The sequence below is a fragment of the Taudactylus pleione genome, unplaced genomic scaffold, assembly GCF_031769625.1.
Source record: "Taudactylus pleione unplaced genomic scaffold, aTauple2 ptg000479l, whole genome shotgun sequence".
In the NCBI taxonomy this organism is placed as follows: domain Eukaryota; kingdom Metazoa; phylum Chordata; class Amphibia; order Anura; family Myobatrachidae; genus Taudactylus; species Taudactylus pleione.
The window spans coordinates 321,634-338,009 of record NW_028284881.1 but is presented as its reverse complement, the minus strand read 5'-3'; the positions used below and the strand labels follow the sequence as shown (position 1 = coordinate 338,009).

At 41.0% G+C, this 16,376-nt stretch overlaps 1 pseudogene across 1 annotated transcript; it reads left to right on the top strand.

Moving 5' to 3' along the window:
- Positions 1-4,673: 4,673 nt before the first annotated feature.
- LOC148502876 (uncharacterized) lies at positions 4,674-8,268 on the top strand (annotated as a pseudogene). The gene is made up of 2 exons (XR_015869949.1): positions 4,674-6,323; positions 6,540-8,268. The product of XR_015869949.1 is annotated as an uncharacterized LOC148502876 (transcript).
- Positions 8,269-16,376: the final 8,108 nt, after the last annotated feature.

The following is a 16,376-nucleotide window of genomic DNA, read 5'->3' as shown; positions in this document are numbered from 1 at the left end:
CCCTGGGAGGTTTAGGGTGCAGGAAGGGGGGTTAGTTTAGGCACCACCCCGGGAGTTTTAGGGTTAGGCACCACCAAGGGAGGGATAGGGGGAGGAAAGGGGAGGGTTAGCCTACTTACCAGCCAGGGTCGGAATTCTGAAGAGTCGAGCTTCCAGGTTCGGGATTTGAACCGGCGGTTCTTCAGCCACTGGTATTTCAGTCCCATACCACAGGAGAATGTATGTAGAAAATAGGGATGTCACAGTGTCTTGCATAAATGGAAGAGGACACATATATTGAGATGCAGGACCTGATTCTGATGTGGAAGTAAAAAAACAGCAAGTAACTGTGCATCTGGACAAACCATGCTGTAATGGAAGAGGTGCAAATACATTTATAATTTTGTTTGAATGCAGAGTAAACACTGGCTGCTTTTGCATGTAGCCCACAAATGCTGGACAGCTTTATTTTTACACTGCAATTTAGATTTCAGTTTGGATACACTCCTCCCAAATCTTAAATCTCTCTGCACACTTTACATCTTCCCCACCTGCAGTGCAGCATGGTTTTACCATAGTTACTTGCCCCGTATTGCTTTACTCCCACCTCAGAATTAGGCCCACGTTGTATGCTTTATAGAAAAATATGTATGCAGTTGTAATTATTGTGAAAGTGTGTGAAAAATGCATATAAATACGGTTTTACCCAATTTAGAATCGGCTCCTAATGCTAAATTTAGAAATGATTTGGGTATCTCCATCACACATAGCAGGCGATTAATGGGCACCCGATTACGAAATAGTGCACTACTGCACAGGCTGAAGAAGGATACGCAGCCTGCCACATCCCAGGTTTGGCTCCCCTAATCGAAGACATGTATATGGAATTCCAGCTATGTAGTGCTGTGCATACACTGAGATATGGATCTTTTGCACCAAGTTTGGGGCTGGTGCATTTGCACGCTGATAATGATGGTGGCTATGAAACCACATATATGGTTAGGAGCGGGGCGGTCGCCGAGATGCGTACAACTTGGCATATGGGTGAATTTCCACCTTTAGTTCCGTGCACCCAGGGCGAGTGTAATTGTGGCCGACTGGTGTGTAACCCTGAATCAACCCTTGAGCATATTCGTAATAGACAAAATAAAAATTGTGGTTGCTTTTGCAGATAGATGAATTTGAACAGCCATATCCATGATTCTTATGCTCCATGTGTGTTGCTCAGCAGACCAGGTTCTATCAATTTTTCACTTTTTTATATACTAGCTTTAGGTGTTTAACTTCACTTCTTCCTTCTGCTGCTTTAGTACCCATCATAGGCCAAAAATGCTGCCATTCTGTTAAACTATTCTTGTTGCCTTCTCACAGTGGAAGCAGCCATTTTGTGGCCTGCACTAATATTCCATATTCAAACTAGGTCCAAGTGAAAGGGCCTGACTCAGCAGGACGGAGTTGCTAGAACAGCTGCTAATATGGTAGCAGCTGCGATAGCACTAATATAGCACTATCGCTTGTTCCTATTGTATACCTACCAACATAGCTGATTTTGACATCCTAGGCCATGCCACAAACTCACCCAGACCACTCACCTAAAATGCAAAGCCACAGCTTTTCTTTTTGGCTGCAAAATTTGGAATTGGCCTGTCAAAGTCAGGTCTGTTGGTGAGTGTGCTAATGACTTATTATGCTCATTGCAGATTTTACCCACCAATTGGTAGTCTTCATTGTATGTATGTGATAGGGAATTATGCTTTTCTCCTGCTTGCAGGTCAGTAGGCTGCTGTGTGAAAGGTGGAGCATCTCACAAGCTCTGACTGTAGCAGACACCTGCGAACATACTGGACTAGATGACCGCTCCTATGACATGCTAAAGTCCTCAATCAGGAGGGTGGTGAACAGCAACCAGAGAGATTGGGATGAGCACTTGGATCCCATTTTGTTTCATTTCCGGACATTGATTAATCCAGTAACCAAACAAACACCATTTTTTCTGATGTTTAACAGGAATGCCCATTCTTCTAGTGCAGTAGGTACCCCAGAATGGTTTTGCTAATTTTATGTCTATACGTTATTCAATCTGTAGACCCTCAGCATATCAACATTTTATAATTTAGTTTAGCCAGCAATAGAAATTTTCAAGTTAAAGTTTAGCAAACCTCTAAAACTAAGAAAGTGCATGTACACTGAACCTAGATGTACGTAAAATGAAAAATTCAATTTTTGACTCTGTTATTTTGTATCTGTACCTATTTGCAGAATGATATTGTGGAGGCATCCAATGGGTATGTGTGCCCAGGGAGTGATGACCTGGTCCAGTTCACCTCTGGCGGGCAGAGGGCAAAAGTTAGACAGATGGTAGGTATCATATTGCCAATAGAAAGTTTGGAAAGGGAACAGATGGTAGGTATCATATTGCCAATAGAAAGCTTGGAAAGTAAATCTGTCAAGCTATTAAACGTAGAAAAATAGAATTAGACGGACGAAAATAATAACTTGGCCCATCTAGTCGGCCCCTTTTTTTAACCTTATGGTAACTCCAAACCCTATATGATCCTTAGTTCTTTGTAAGGATATCCTTATGTCTATCCCAAGTATGTTTAAATTGCGCTACTGTATTAGCCTATGCCACCTCTGATGGGAGGCTATTCCACTAATTCACTAATCCTCCTGTGAAGAAGTTTTTCCTCAAATTTCCCCTGAACCTACTTCCCTCCAGTTTTAGTGCATGTTCTTGTGTTCTAATACTTCCTTTTGAAGAATGTTTCCCTCCTGTACCTTGTTAGAAACTTTCAAATATATCAAGGGTTCTATCATGTCCCACCTTTCCCTTCTGTGCTCCAAACTATACATATTATTCTTTTAGTCTTTCCTGGTAAGCTTTGTGATGTAGGCCATGTACCATTTTAGTTGCCATTCTTTGTACAGTCTCTGATGTATTTATATCCTTTTGGAGATATGGCCTCCAGAAATGAAAGCAGTATTCTAGATGAGGTCATACCAATGGTGGAACTAGCGAGTGGTGGTCCCAGGTGAAAAAATATGCTTTGGGCCTCCCACACCACCACTACGCAAAAGAAAAACTGTGGACACAGGAGATTACATATTTAATTTATTTTGAATTTATTGCACTATATGTGACACATAGGGCGGTATTCAATTGTTGCGCCCCTGTACGCGTCCAACAGGAGCTATTCAATTGTTTCTCCTGTCGGGTGCGATCAGCAGCCGCTGCACCATTTCAGCTCGCAGCACCAGCGGTTTACGAGCTGAAATGGGCGAAAAATGACATGTTTGCATGCCCAAACATCACTTTTCACGGTTGCGTCCAGCACTTTGGTCGGGGGTAGCTGCTTTATGCGGCTAAACCCGACCACTTTAGACGTGATCAGCGCGAAAAATTGAATAGCGCCCCGCGAACTCCCGTCACTTTCGATGGGAAAACAAGCACGCTATAACGATTGAATACCACCCATATAGTGGAAAAACTGCAATACAAATTAAATTTGAAATCTTTTAGATGACCATAAGCACAGATGTTGGGCTAAACGATGTCCCTAAATACACAATATAATGGACATATTATTGCCTGCATCAAGACTAGCTACATTCTAAAGTGTCTGTTCAAATACTGCTGGTCTGATCTGCACCCTTCATAACATGTTTGACCCCTTCAAATACAGAAAGAAATTTTTGGTATAAAGCACTCCATATACTATTTTAGTTCCCTCTATTTCACACTGCCCCCCTTCCTCAGCACTAACTGCCCCCCTCATAGTTCACTGTCCTCACTTGCAGCACTCGCTGCCCCCACAACTTACGACCCCCCTCACAGCACACACTGATCCCCTCACAGCTCACTGCCCCCCTCATAGCACACACTGATCCTCGGTCAGCTCACCTCCCCTTATAGCTCACTTCCCCCTCACAGCTCACCTCCCCTTATAGCTCACTGCCCTCCTCACAGCTCACCTCCCCTTATAGATCACTTCCCCCTCACAGCTCACCTCCCCTTATAGCTCACTTCCCCCTCACAGCTCACCTCCCCTTATAGCTCACTTCCCCCTCACAGCTCACCTCCCGTTATAGCTCACTGCCCTCCTCACAGCTTATGACCCCCTCATAGCACACACTGATCCCCTCACAGCTCACCTCCCCTTATAGCTCACTTCCCCCTCACAGCTTATGACCCCCTCATAGCACACACTGATCCCCAGTCAGCTCACCTCCCCTTATAGCTCACTTCCCCCTCACAGCTTATGAACACCCTCATAGCACATACTGATCCCCTCACAGCTCATTGCCCACCTCACAGCTTAAGACCCCCATCACAGCACACACTGATTCCCTCACAGCTTACAAACCCCTCATAGCTAACTGCCCCCCCCCCCCCTGTAGCACCACTGCACCCCTCACAGCTCCTTTCCCTCTTATATTCACTGTCCCCCCTTGCAGCACTCATTGCTCCCATCACAGTACTCACGGGCACAACTTGGGAAGGCACTGCTTTCCTTCGGTGTCATCGGTGACTGTGTACTCTTCGTGTCTCCTTCAGTGGGATGCTGGCTCCTCTTCACACAGCAGGCCAGACGACAGCTGTCTTCTTCTGTTCATGTTCAACAGTGTGACTGAGAAGGTGCAGGGGGAGAAGACAGGCAGTGTAACTACAGTCGTTCCACCTTTGGGAAGGAAAGGGAAGGGCTCTACTTCAGCCAGATTGCCCCCTGCCTTCCTCTCTTCCGGCCGGACCGCAGCTGCGTCCTCCTTATTTGTTAGCGCCTGCGGCTGACTACAGCTAATTGTGATGAGTCAATTTGACTCATTACAGTACAGCTATAATATCGCTGGCTGTTGGTCGTGGGCCTCTTGACTGCCGCGGGACCTTGTGCAACGCACCGGCTGCAATGCTGGTAGTGCGGCCCCTAACCTATACAGTGGCATTTTTACTACTTTCTATCTGCTACTGATTAGCAACCAAGCATCTGGCTTCCCTTTCTCATTGCTTTGTTACATTGCTTACCTGCCTTTAAGTCACCTGAAATAGTGACTCCTAGATCCCTTCCACCCTCCATATTGTCCATTATAGTGCTGTTAATACTAAATTTAGCCTTTAGGTTTTGAGTGCATGATTTTGCACTTTTTGGCATTAAACTCTAGTTGCCACGTTCTTGACCATTCCTCTAGTTTACCTAGATTATCAATCATTTGTGTTATACCTCCTGGTGTGCCTACCCTGTTGCATACTGTCATCTACAAAAAGGCATCTTTTCCATTCAATACCATTACCAATAAAGATATTAAAAACCACTGGTCCAAGTACAGGTCCATGTGTACTCCACTGGTAACCTTTCCCTCCTGGGAATGCAATCCATTTAATACAACTCTGTTTTCTATCTACATCTACCACTCCCCCCTCTCCCCAAATCTATTACTTCACCCAGTCGAAAAAGTCAATAATACCCCTTTCAGACAGAGAAAAGAACCCGGTAATTTTCCAGCTCGGTCGACCCGGGTTTTTTTTCTGTCTGAAAGGGTCAACATGGGACCTAATTCCCGGTACTTCGACCCAGGTATTTACCAGGGTTTTTCCCGGGTCTTACACGGGTTGGTGGCTGTCTGAAAGGCGCCGACCCGGGTTTTTCAACTCCGGGCATAGTAAACAGCACTTATTGGCTGAGATGGCGGTGCACAGGCTGATTGGCTGAGCGGCTGGGTCTCCCTGATTGGCTGAGCGGGCGGGGCAGTGGCGCTGGCGTCTGATGTCGTAATTGTGCTGCAGAAAAGGAGAGAGAGAAGCATGGCGCACTGGAAGGATGAGGAGATCCGTGAGCTGCTGGCAGTCAGAGGGGAGGAGGAGATCCGCAAACAGATCAGTGGCACAGTGAAGGACGCGATAGTCTACACAAACATAGCTAAGGTCCTCACCTCAAGGGGCATTGTGCGGGCCCAGCAGCAGGTAGTGAACAAACTGAAAGCTCGACGCAAATACTAAAACAAAGTTCACGACCATAACAGGCGTAAAAGTAATGCTGCCAGAATGGAATGGGTTTACTACGATCAGTGTAATGAAGTCTTTGGCAATTCTGCACTGGTTAATCCCATTGCCATATCATCGTCTAGTTGTGCATCTTCACGAAGTGTTACCCCGGAGAACAGCCAATCCTGCCCAATGACACCACCAATACTCTTTGATGACATCACAGAGATAAGTGACACAGATCCGATGGCTGCCACGGGGGTCCCAGACACCAATACACTTGAGGGTGTGGTTGAGGCGAGTGGAAGCAGTGCGAGTGGGACGCCAACTCCTGCACAGACTGAGACTCCGACATTGCGCAGGAACAGTAAGGTACTATACACCCACTATTTTTGGGATGTTAACATTGTCCTGTATTGACTTGTCATAGTATGACTATGCTGATTTTACTATGCTGAAATCTAAACTCAATGTATCTGTTGCAATGTGAAGCTAGTGTACAGTAGGCCGCAAGCACATATATATTTACATTACGGCTTTGAATTAATTTGTAAAAGTATTTTTTCTTTTCTTCTATTCCTAGTCTTTGAAGTACCAGAGCAGAAGAAAAAAACTTCCAAGATGGAGCTAGCAACGCGCACAATGACCAGAATCCTGGTAAATCAGCTGCGAGATTCTGATGCTGAATTCCAGGCACAGGAGGATGCCGACTCCAGCGCTTCTTTGACAATGAAAGAGAGTTACAAAATTCATTTGTCAGACAGCTTGTTGGTCTACACGAACAAATTTCACGTGAAAACAGAGAGGCACAAATGTGTCCTTCCTTAACGGTCTAGTGTCTAGGTTACACACTCCACAACCTTATGTAATGTATCCTCCTCAGTACTCTGAGGGTCCTGTTAGAAATTACCAACAGCATAGCAGAGGGCTACCATTTCTGCAAAGTAACCCCTCCAATCCACCTCATGCTACTCCACATGGTACAGTGCATAGTTATCCAGATGGCACAGGGAATAGTAATCCACATGTCACTGTACAGAGCAGTCCACATGCCAATACCAGTCCAGAGGGCACAGTGCCTAGCACTCCACATGTCACTGTGCATAATAGTCCTGACGGCACAGGAAATACTAATCAATATGGCACTGTGCATACTTATGCAGATGGCATGGGGATTAATACACAGAATGGCAGAGTGCATAGTTATTCAGATGGCACTCATCATAACACTCCACTTAGCACTATTGTCAGCACTGCCTACAGACAGTTGTAGACTTGTATGATGTTTTACATGTTTGCTGTCTACTTTATATTTCTTTTTAGTTGAAGCTTGTTGTTTTTGACAATATTGTTTATCCTGCCGTTAACAGGCCTGGCAAGAGCTTAGGGCAATGTGTGGGTTCCCTTTAAGTCAGCTACGTGTATATATGGGGGTGTACATAATTTAGAATGTACACACATTACCTCCATTTCTTTTGTATTTAAAAATTTGTATACTGCACTTAACAGGCCAGTCGTGAGCTTTCTCCCATGTGTGGCCGCTGTATTACCAAATGTATACTGTATATGTGTCGTTTCTAAGGCTGGCCCTGACACACAGTTCTAATAGTTGGGGTGCCTTCCCTATTATATTTTTCAGTTCCATGACAGCACAACATATTTTTCTATTGTCTATATATATATATATATATATATATATATATATTTGTATATATTTAAATTGTTGAATGCATTAAGGCCATGTTGTTAATGGCTAATGCATATTTGTTGAAAAATAAAAGAAGCACTTTAAACAATTTAATACAGCAGGTGTTACATGTAACAACATGTACATAACATGAGGCTTTGAAATAAAAAAAATTTGATTGCAAAACAAAACTTGTGTTGTCTATACTATGTTATTGTATGTATGCAGTGAGCAGACACCACCCACTTTTCATAACCTCATCTCTGTCTGCCATAAAAGCAGTCCATTTAGTATGACACACTGTATATTGCAGGGATAATCTGGGTTCTGTGTGAAAGGGGTCTACCCAGGAATTTCCCGGGAATTATGTGCTGTGTGAAAGGGGGTTAGGAGCAAATTCCCGGGTCCTTCCCGGGTTGAACGATACGGGAAAAACGCGGGTTTGGGGGATTTTTCTGTCTGAAAGTGGTATAAGACTTATTTGACGTGATCCCCCCCACCCCCATAAGTCCATGCTGTTTGAGATCCAGGCATGATTTTCATTACACCACGAGTACATAATAGCTACAATATAGTTAATACATTACCTCTTGTAATTGTTATACTTTGCATAAGATAAAAAAGTTTCCATGTTCCCCTTTTTCTCTAGGTTATGGCCAACATATCATCTGCTGATAAGCCAGAGAGAACAAATATGCAGAAGAGCAGGAAGGGCTCACTGCCTATAACCTGTCAAGGAGAAGAAGAGGTGTATGGGAGCGCTGCAGATCAGGCTTTGAAAAAATTCAAGCACGGCCACATTGTGTCATTTAAATTTGAGACTGTCCTGTCCCCAAATGAGACTGTGGCCTTGGCTGAAAAAAACACCTGAGATTTGGATTTTTCTGATACAATGATGAAGACCGTATTCATACGTGTTAACAAGCAGGGTACCCAATCGACAGGATCTCTGAACGTACAGAATTATTACGCAGTGTCGTATACTTCTACCCCACACATCACACCAACTATGCTCAGAATAGAGGGTCATTAGTACTGTGAACTTTTTGTACAGTATTTCTCATGTTTGCATCCTCTGCTGTGGTTTTCTTTTTTAAACTCTTCTTTTGATAATATGCTGGATTTTATCCTTCCACTGAAAGCATCTCATTCCCACATGTAGGGCTTACTACCAGCATAAGTGTGTAACTTTGTAACTAAACAAATTGATGGGATGGTAATTGGATAATGTGTAAATTATACATGCACCTCCGTATCAAGCACATGCTTACGTTGTAGGAAGCAGCAGTGTATTGCTGTAGACTATGCATATCGCATTGCTGTTATGGCAACCAAACATGGCCATCTCATTCAGCCAAGTCTACCATTTCTAATGACATGCTGTGTGCTGCCTGTTTTAGGACATTTATTCCTATTTAGAATGTGGGCTAGAAGTACTGTACTGATGTTTTTTAATAGGAGTTGTTTATTGAAATGTACTGAAATCAATTGATCTAAGTAACCAGTTATATAATTAAAAGTATATAGCTAGTGTATAATGAATTTAAGAAATAAGTATAGGAATCTGCACTTCTTAATCTGTAATTTATTTCAATAAATTGTGCCCAACTCCCATAAGAACTAATGCAGCCATAATTATATTTTATCTTCTCAAATCAGCTGATTTTGACATGTCTAATATAGGGTCTGCTACCTCCTCCTCAATACAGAAAATACCTCTGCGGCTGGGAGAATGCAGGCGTTCCACTACTTTATTCCCTATTTACAAGTAGTTTTTGTTGTGTTTGGGAGCATAATCATAATAATTAGGTGCAGTGACAGCGGTGGACACCCTGCAAAGCCCATTCTGAGATCCCCAATGTGCTGCTGATAGCTTTCATATTGTGTTATTATTGGGATGGTCATGTGCTGCAACCTGATCTCTGAGTTGATCAATTTCCCATGTGAGTACCTGAATGTACAATGCATGCATCATAAACCACATACGTTTTATACATTATTCATTTCTACAAAACCTATTTTTATACAAAATGCACCGTGTTTTTATTTCTGTGTCAGCAGTGAGTGGATTAAAATCACTTTGCAATCACTTCTGTATATGTCTCTGTCAGGATGCTTTGGAGCACAGTTGCCTGCTATACAGCATTGATAAATGTAAGATCTCTGTGGGGTCATGCGGAATGGGGTGTTTGCCCATTTTGTGAGCAGATATTTCGTGTTTTTGTGCTGTGCATTCTGTGGAATCTAGCGTACGGGCGATACAGAGATGTCCCATTTCACTCACATCTTCACTTGTGGCTGAGTAGGTGTAACAGGTGTTCTCACATAGGCAGTGTTCAGAGGACATTTGTTTTCGCACTACGGACCAAGCTAAGTTGGGTGGACGTGTAAATATGCATGTTTCCAGCCGTATCTTTAACTGCTAGTATAGTCTGCACGTGAGCCCTGTTGACGACAATGATGACAACTATGACTAGGGGTTGATCTGGCTTCATAGAGGTGTACAACAGTGCATATGGGTAAATATATGCCTTTTTTCTAGGAATGTATGGCCAAGTCGCATTCAATTCTGCATCAGGAACTGTATTGACAAAGTAGTTTTGGAAAGTCATAAAATTCAATGAATGCAAGTGGCCTATAAACAGTGCATTAGCCATCCAACTGATTGTTGCATACTGCGAATGCACGGCATCAGCGTTGCGATCGGTCTGCGATCACGCATATCACGGAATGCCATCGCAGAGTGGGTGACAGGTAGTCAGCGTTTGGGGGGTGGTGACAGGGAGTGGTCGGAGAAACGCAGACGTCTGTCCGTTTTTAACGCCGTTGCATGGGCGTGCATAAATTAGCCACTGCGACGGCATACGCAGCTTGTGTACTCACTGTGTGCCACGAGGTTAGCAATTTCTGAGTAAGGTCTGACCTGCTGTAATTGTGCGTGAGCGACCGATGTTACTCGATGCTCCGGATGTATACGCAGGACTGCAAGGTATTACAGATGTGAGATAGCGGTAGTGGGCGACTCTATGCTGGCTGTGCGATGGTTTTGCAATTTCACTCATCATATTTTTGCAACAGATCTGTGTGCGTAATCGCAGCTACGATCGCAATAGCGATCCATAATGAATTAGACCTTATGTTTGCATCACACTGAGTTTCTAAAAAGTATACAGTCTCCCATATCCAAAATGCTTGGGGCCAGGGGTATTTTGGATAACGGAATATTCCGTATTTTGGAATAATTGCATTTAATAATGAGATATCTTGGGAATGGGACCCTAATATACACACAGAATGCATTTATGTGTTATATACACCTTATACACACAGCCTGCAGGTAATTTTATACAATATATTCAATAATTTTGCGGCTCAAGCAAAGTTTGTGTACAGAAATGAAAGTCATTTATGTTACATATACACCTTATACACACAGCCTGAAGGTAATTTTAAGCAATATTTTTAATAATTTGTGCCTTAGACAAAGTTTGTGTACATTGAACCATCAAAAATCAAAGGTTTCATTATCTCAGTCATGCCAAAATTATTCCGTATTTCGGAATATTCCGTATTTCGGAATATTTGGATATGGGAGACTCAACCTGTACTTTAATATTAGATCATTAAATTTTAATAAGATTACTTATCTAGTTTTGCTCTAAATATATAAAATCCATTGACCAGAAACAATTCTAATAAGAGCTTAAACTTTTCTATATTTGTCATCTACATAAGGTAATCGGAAGGTTCATGCAGAAATATGTTTAACTGTTTTTATTTTTTTTTTTAATAATATTTTTATTGATATTAGTGCATAAAATTTGACAGAGAACATATTTCTCAACATACAATAGTAACAATACCATATCGTGGCAATGTAGAAAAGTAAAAAAAAAACAAAAAAACAAACAAACAAAAACACATGGCATAGAATGATAAAAAGAAAGCATTCTCCTCTCTATAGTCAGTATTTTAAAGAATTCATACAGAAAACAGAGTATGAACCATTTAAGAACGATTTTGTATAAAATATTCCCATACAACCTAATTGATTTATGCGTGACATGGTTTATCCTTAGAATGGTGGGTGACCTTTCTCTAGTATCTCCATATTATACCATGTGGTCATAACTGCCACCCTACGTATATTTTCTTTGAGAGATGGAGATAGATTATTGATATAGGGGAGCCATATTTCAAAGAAGTTCTTTGCATTATTTTCAATATCGAGTGAACTTTCCACCCAATCCATCTGATAGAGATACATTAGTCTCGGTAGCATAAGCGTTAAAGGAATGGGATTAGGATCAATCCACTGTGACAAGATAGTTTTTTTTGCTGTTCCCGCCACCCTGGCTAATAATAAACATTTTCCTTTTGTTAGTCTTGGTTGGGTCTCATTAGAATAATGGTTCCATAGCGCCCATGCCATTGATATCTCAAAGGAAATATGTAATATATTATTTATATAGGATTGTACTTCTTTCCAAAAATCTGGACAATCTCACACGACCACAAGCAATGAACTATGTCAGCATTGGGAGCTGAGCATTTAAAACAATTAGAATTGTCTGATATTCCTGTTAAATGTCTAAGTTTTGGTGTGTAGTACGCTCTATGCAATATTTTATAGTGCATCTCAGCATATGAAGATGAGACTAACTGCTTATTTAGTGTATTCCAGGATGTAATGATGCATTGGAGCGTTAATTCCGGAAATGTATCTGACCATTTGGCTAAGCCTGTATCTACCTTAGCAAGATCCAAACGTCTTCGTACATAATCATAGAGCATTGAAGTAGACCATGGATCTCCCATCCTGCTCCTCACTACAGCGTCTAGAACATTGACTCTATTCAATTGATCAAGTTGCGACATTTTTTTTAAAATATAGCTTCTTACTTGAAAATAAGCAAATACTGGAAAATTAATATTAGGATAACGCTCCTTAAGTACAGACAAAGACAGTATTGTGGAACAGTCTTCATCTAAAAATTTGTAGATCGGGCTAAGTCCCCGAAGATTCCAGTCCCTAAAAGTCCTTGCAGATATATCATCTTGTAGAGTGACATCACAAAAAATAGTTTGAAACAAAGACTCTGTGTGTGAAAGATGAAGTCTCTTCCTCAACAGTCGCCAAGCAGAACAAGTAGTATTTAGCAGAGGGTTGCATTTAATCTCTGGAGCAATTTGTGAGGGCAGAGTATGTAATAGATTAACCAAATTACACTCAGGGCTGAAAGCCTGATCCAGTTCCTTATATGCAAAACAACTGCTATTCCCTATCCAATCGAGAGCATATCTATAATTGGCTGCAATGGCATAATCCTGTGCGCATGGTAAATTTACCCCTCCCAATGATAATGGTTGTTGTAACTTTAATAACGAAATTCTGGGTCGTTTGTTAGCCCATATAAATTTGGATAGTGCTCCATTAATTAGTTTAACATCAGTTTTTGCTAAAAGAAAAGGAAGCATCTGGAGTGGGTATAATAATCTGGGGAAGGAAATCATTTTATAGAGTTGGCATCTGCCCAAAAAAGATAAAGGCAAATGTTTCCATCGTTCAAAATCTTGTAGCAACTGCTGAACAGAAGGTGTAATATTAGCTGCATATATATTTTCTATCTTATTTGGAAACTTTAGTCCTAAATATGTTAGATGACCCTGAGCCCATCTAAAGGGAAATTGATCTCCCCATGCTAATCTAGCCTCCGCATACAGTGCTAAAGCTTCAGTTTTGCTAAAATTCACCAGAAAACCTGAGATGTCATGAAAATCTTTTAATATCCTCAATAATGATGGAAAAGCCTTCTTTGGTTCACTAAAATATAAAAGAAGATCATCTGCAAAAGCTGATACCTTAATCATAGAGTTCCCTAGCAAGACTCCCGTCCATAGATCATCTTTGATAAATGTGCGTATTAAAGGGTCTAAAGCAATATCAAAAAGCAATGGGGATAAAGGACATCCCTGAGGTGTGCCTCTTGACAAATAAAAGGGAGAAGAGTTCCATCCATTAATTGTCAGGAAGGCAGTGGGGCGTGTATAAAGTAATCGAAAAATATGAATAAAGCCGGTACCAAATTGCTGCATGTGTAAGATACGTGATATATGTGACCAGGAGACGCGATCAAACGCCTTATCGGCATCACAACTAACTATTATAGTCTCTCTATTATTTATTTGTTTAGATTGTGTCAAAGCTGCTATCAACATTCGTACATTATGTATAGATGTACGTCCCTTAACAAATCCATTTTGTGCTGGGTGGAGTATCCTAGGAAGAATATTTTGAAGTCTCTGAGCTAGTAACTTAGTGAACAATTTTAAATCCTGGTTTAATAATGATATGGGTCTGTAGGACTGAACTAATGTGGGGTCCTTTCCAGGTTTTGGCAAAACTATAATTCTGGCTTCGTTAAACCAGTCGGCGGTGGTTTCCCTCCAATAATAGCATTAAATAAGGACAACAAATGTGGCAGCAATTGAGTGGAAAGAATCTGATAATATTCTGCTCCAAAGCCATCAGGTCCTGGGGTCTTACCTTTAGGTAATGTTTTAATTAACTGTATCAATTCCGTCTCCGATATTGGTTCTACCAAAGATTCTCTTTCCTCCTCCGTTAATAATGGCAATCCTGCTTCCCTCAAAAATCTTGTAGCTGACTCAGGAGAATCGGGAGGAGCCGTGTATAATTGTTTATAATATTGTTGAAATTGTTCTAAAATATCGGCTGAACCCGTAACACAAGTACCCAAATTATTCTGTAATTGAAGAATATTTGAAGATGTATTGTGGGTTTTGGCTAAGTTTGCTAATAATCTGCCTGGTTTATTACATCCTCTAAAATATTTGTTACGTTGAATATTATGTGAATATTGGGCACGTTCTTCACACAAAAGATCGTATTCATTTTTAGCTTCCACATATCTTCGCCTATTCTCAGGTGTCTCGTTCAGAATGAGTGTGTCATACGTTTTAGTCAAGTGTTTGTTAGAGGAATCCAATTTAGAAGTTAGCAGCTTACGTCTCCTGGTCACATACTCCATAATCTGTCCTCGAAGCACCGGCTTTGAAGTAGCCCAGAATAAGTTAATATCCTCCAAGTGTTCAATATTATCATTTGAATAATTACAAAATGCTCCTTCTAAATGGGTACGGAAATCATTTGATTTACTCAAATACGCCGGGAATCTCCAATTATATGAAGTATATATGGGGGATTGTAATGAAAGAGTGAACCATATCGGAGCATGATCTGAGACTGCTATGGGTGCTATCCCTGAAGACTCTATCCTTTGATATAAAGAGCGAGATATTAGCCAAAAATCTATTCGTGAAAAAGTGTGATGTGGATGTGAGTAAAAAGTATATTCACGAGATACTGGATTTTGACATCTCCACGGGTCGCACAGTTGCAGTGAATCTACTAGCAACTGTACAGGGGACACCAAAGCCTCTCTATTTCTACCTGGAATGTTGGATCTATCCAAACCTTGAGATATTACACAATTAAAGTCACCTCCTATAATCAATTCACCTTCCATCCAGTCATTCAGTCTAATATATAAATTTGTGAAGAATACTTTATTTGGACCAGTAGGAGCGTATATAGTAGCCAAGGTATAGATCGAATCATGTAGTGATATCTTTACAAAGAGATATCTACCTTCAGGATCTATCAATGTGTCTTTAATAGTATATGGGATATTTTTGCGAAAAAGAATCAAAACTCCTCTACGCTTAGACGTGAAGGAGGCAGCTTTATAGTCACCTATCCATGTATCTCTTAATTTATTGGGGTCCCTAGAATTCCAATGCGATTCTTGCAAAAATGCCACATCCGGTTTCATGCTTTTTAAATGTTTAAGGACCTTACGTCTCTTGACAGGCGTATTTAATCCCTCCACATTCCATGAAATGAATTTAAGTACTGACTTAACCCTCGTGGAATCTGAAGAAATCACTGCCATATCAACCTATTCCCACTCTGGGTGCTGAACAGTAAATAATCCTAATACTTGCACCACCCCCACCCGTCCCAGCGAGCAGGTATCGGGGTAAGAGAACACACTTTTCACGAAACCACGTCATGATAAATATAACAAAGAGAACACATATCTCCGTAAATAACCATGTAAGTAACAAATAAAATTTTTGTGAATTTTTACGAACCCAATAGTGCTTTGGAATAATCGCCTTATATAACAATGATATAAAAAACGTTTAGAAAAGAGAATTGTAATACCTATATAGGTGTCATGAGACCATTGTAAACACAATAAAATTATGTTGCCCAAAAATTTTTCTTGATATAAAAACTCTTGATAAACTAGAAGAGAAACTAGCATGGGATTTGCTAATGGTCCACATTTTGGCCACCCAGAACACCACAGCAATAAAAGTATTACCACTGCAGTATAGTATATCACAAAAAACTGTACCATAATATTAAAATAATTAAATGCAAATATCAACAAACAGATATAGAGAACATTTAGCATATAGAACCTGAATGTACTTCACTCATAGGGAATTCTTCACATATAATGAAGCATCTGTGACCCATCAATCATAACCCTGCGGTGAAGTGTCAGATGGAAGTGAGTCCACAAAGTTCTTTGCAGCTTGTGGTGTTTCAAAGAAATACGTTTTTCCTTCATAGGAAATTCTCAACTTGGCTGGATATAATAAGGCGAAACGGTGTCCCCTTTCAAATAAACTTTTGCA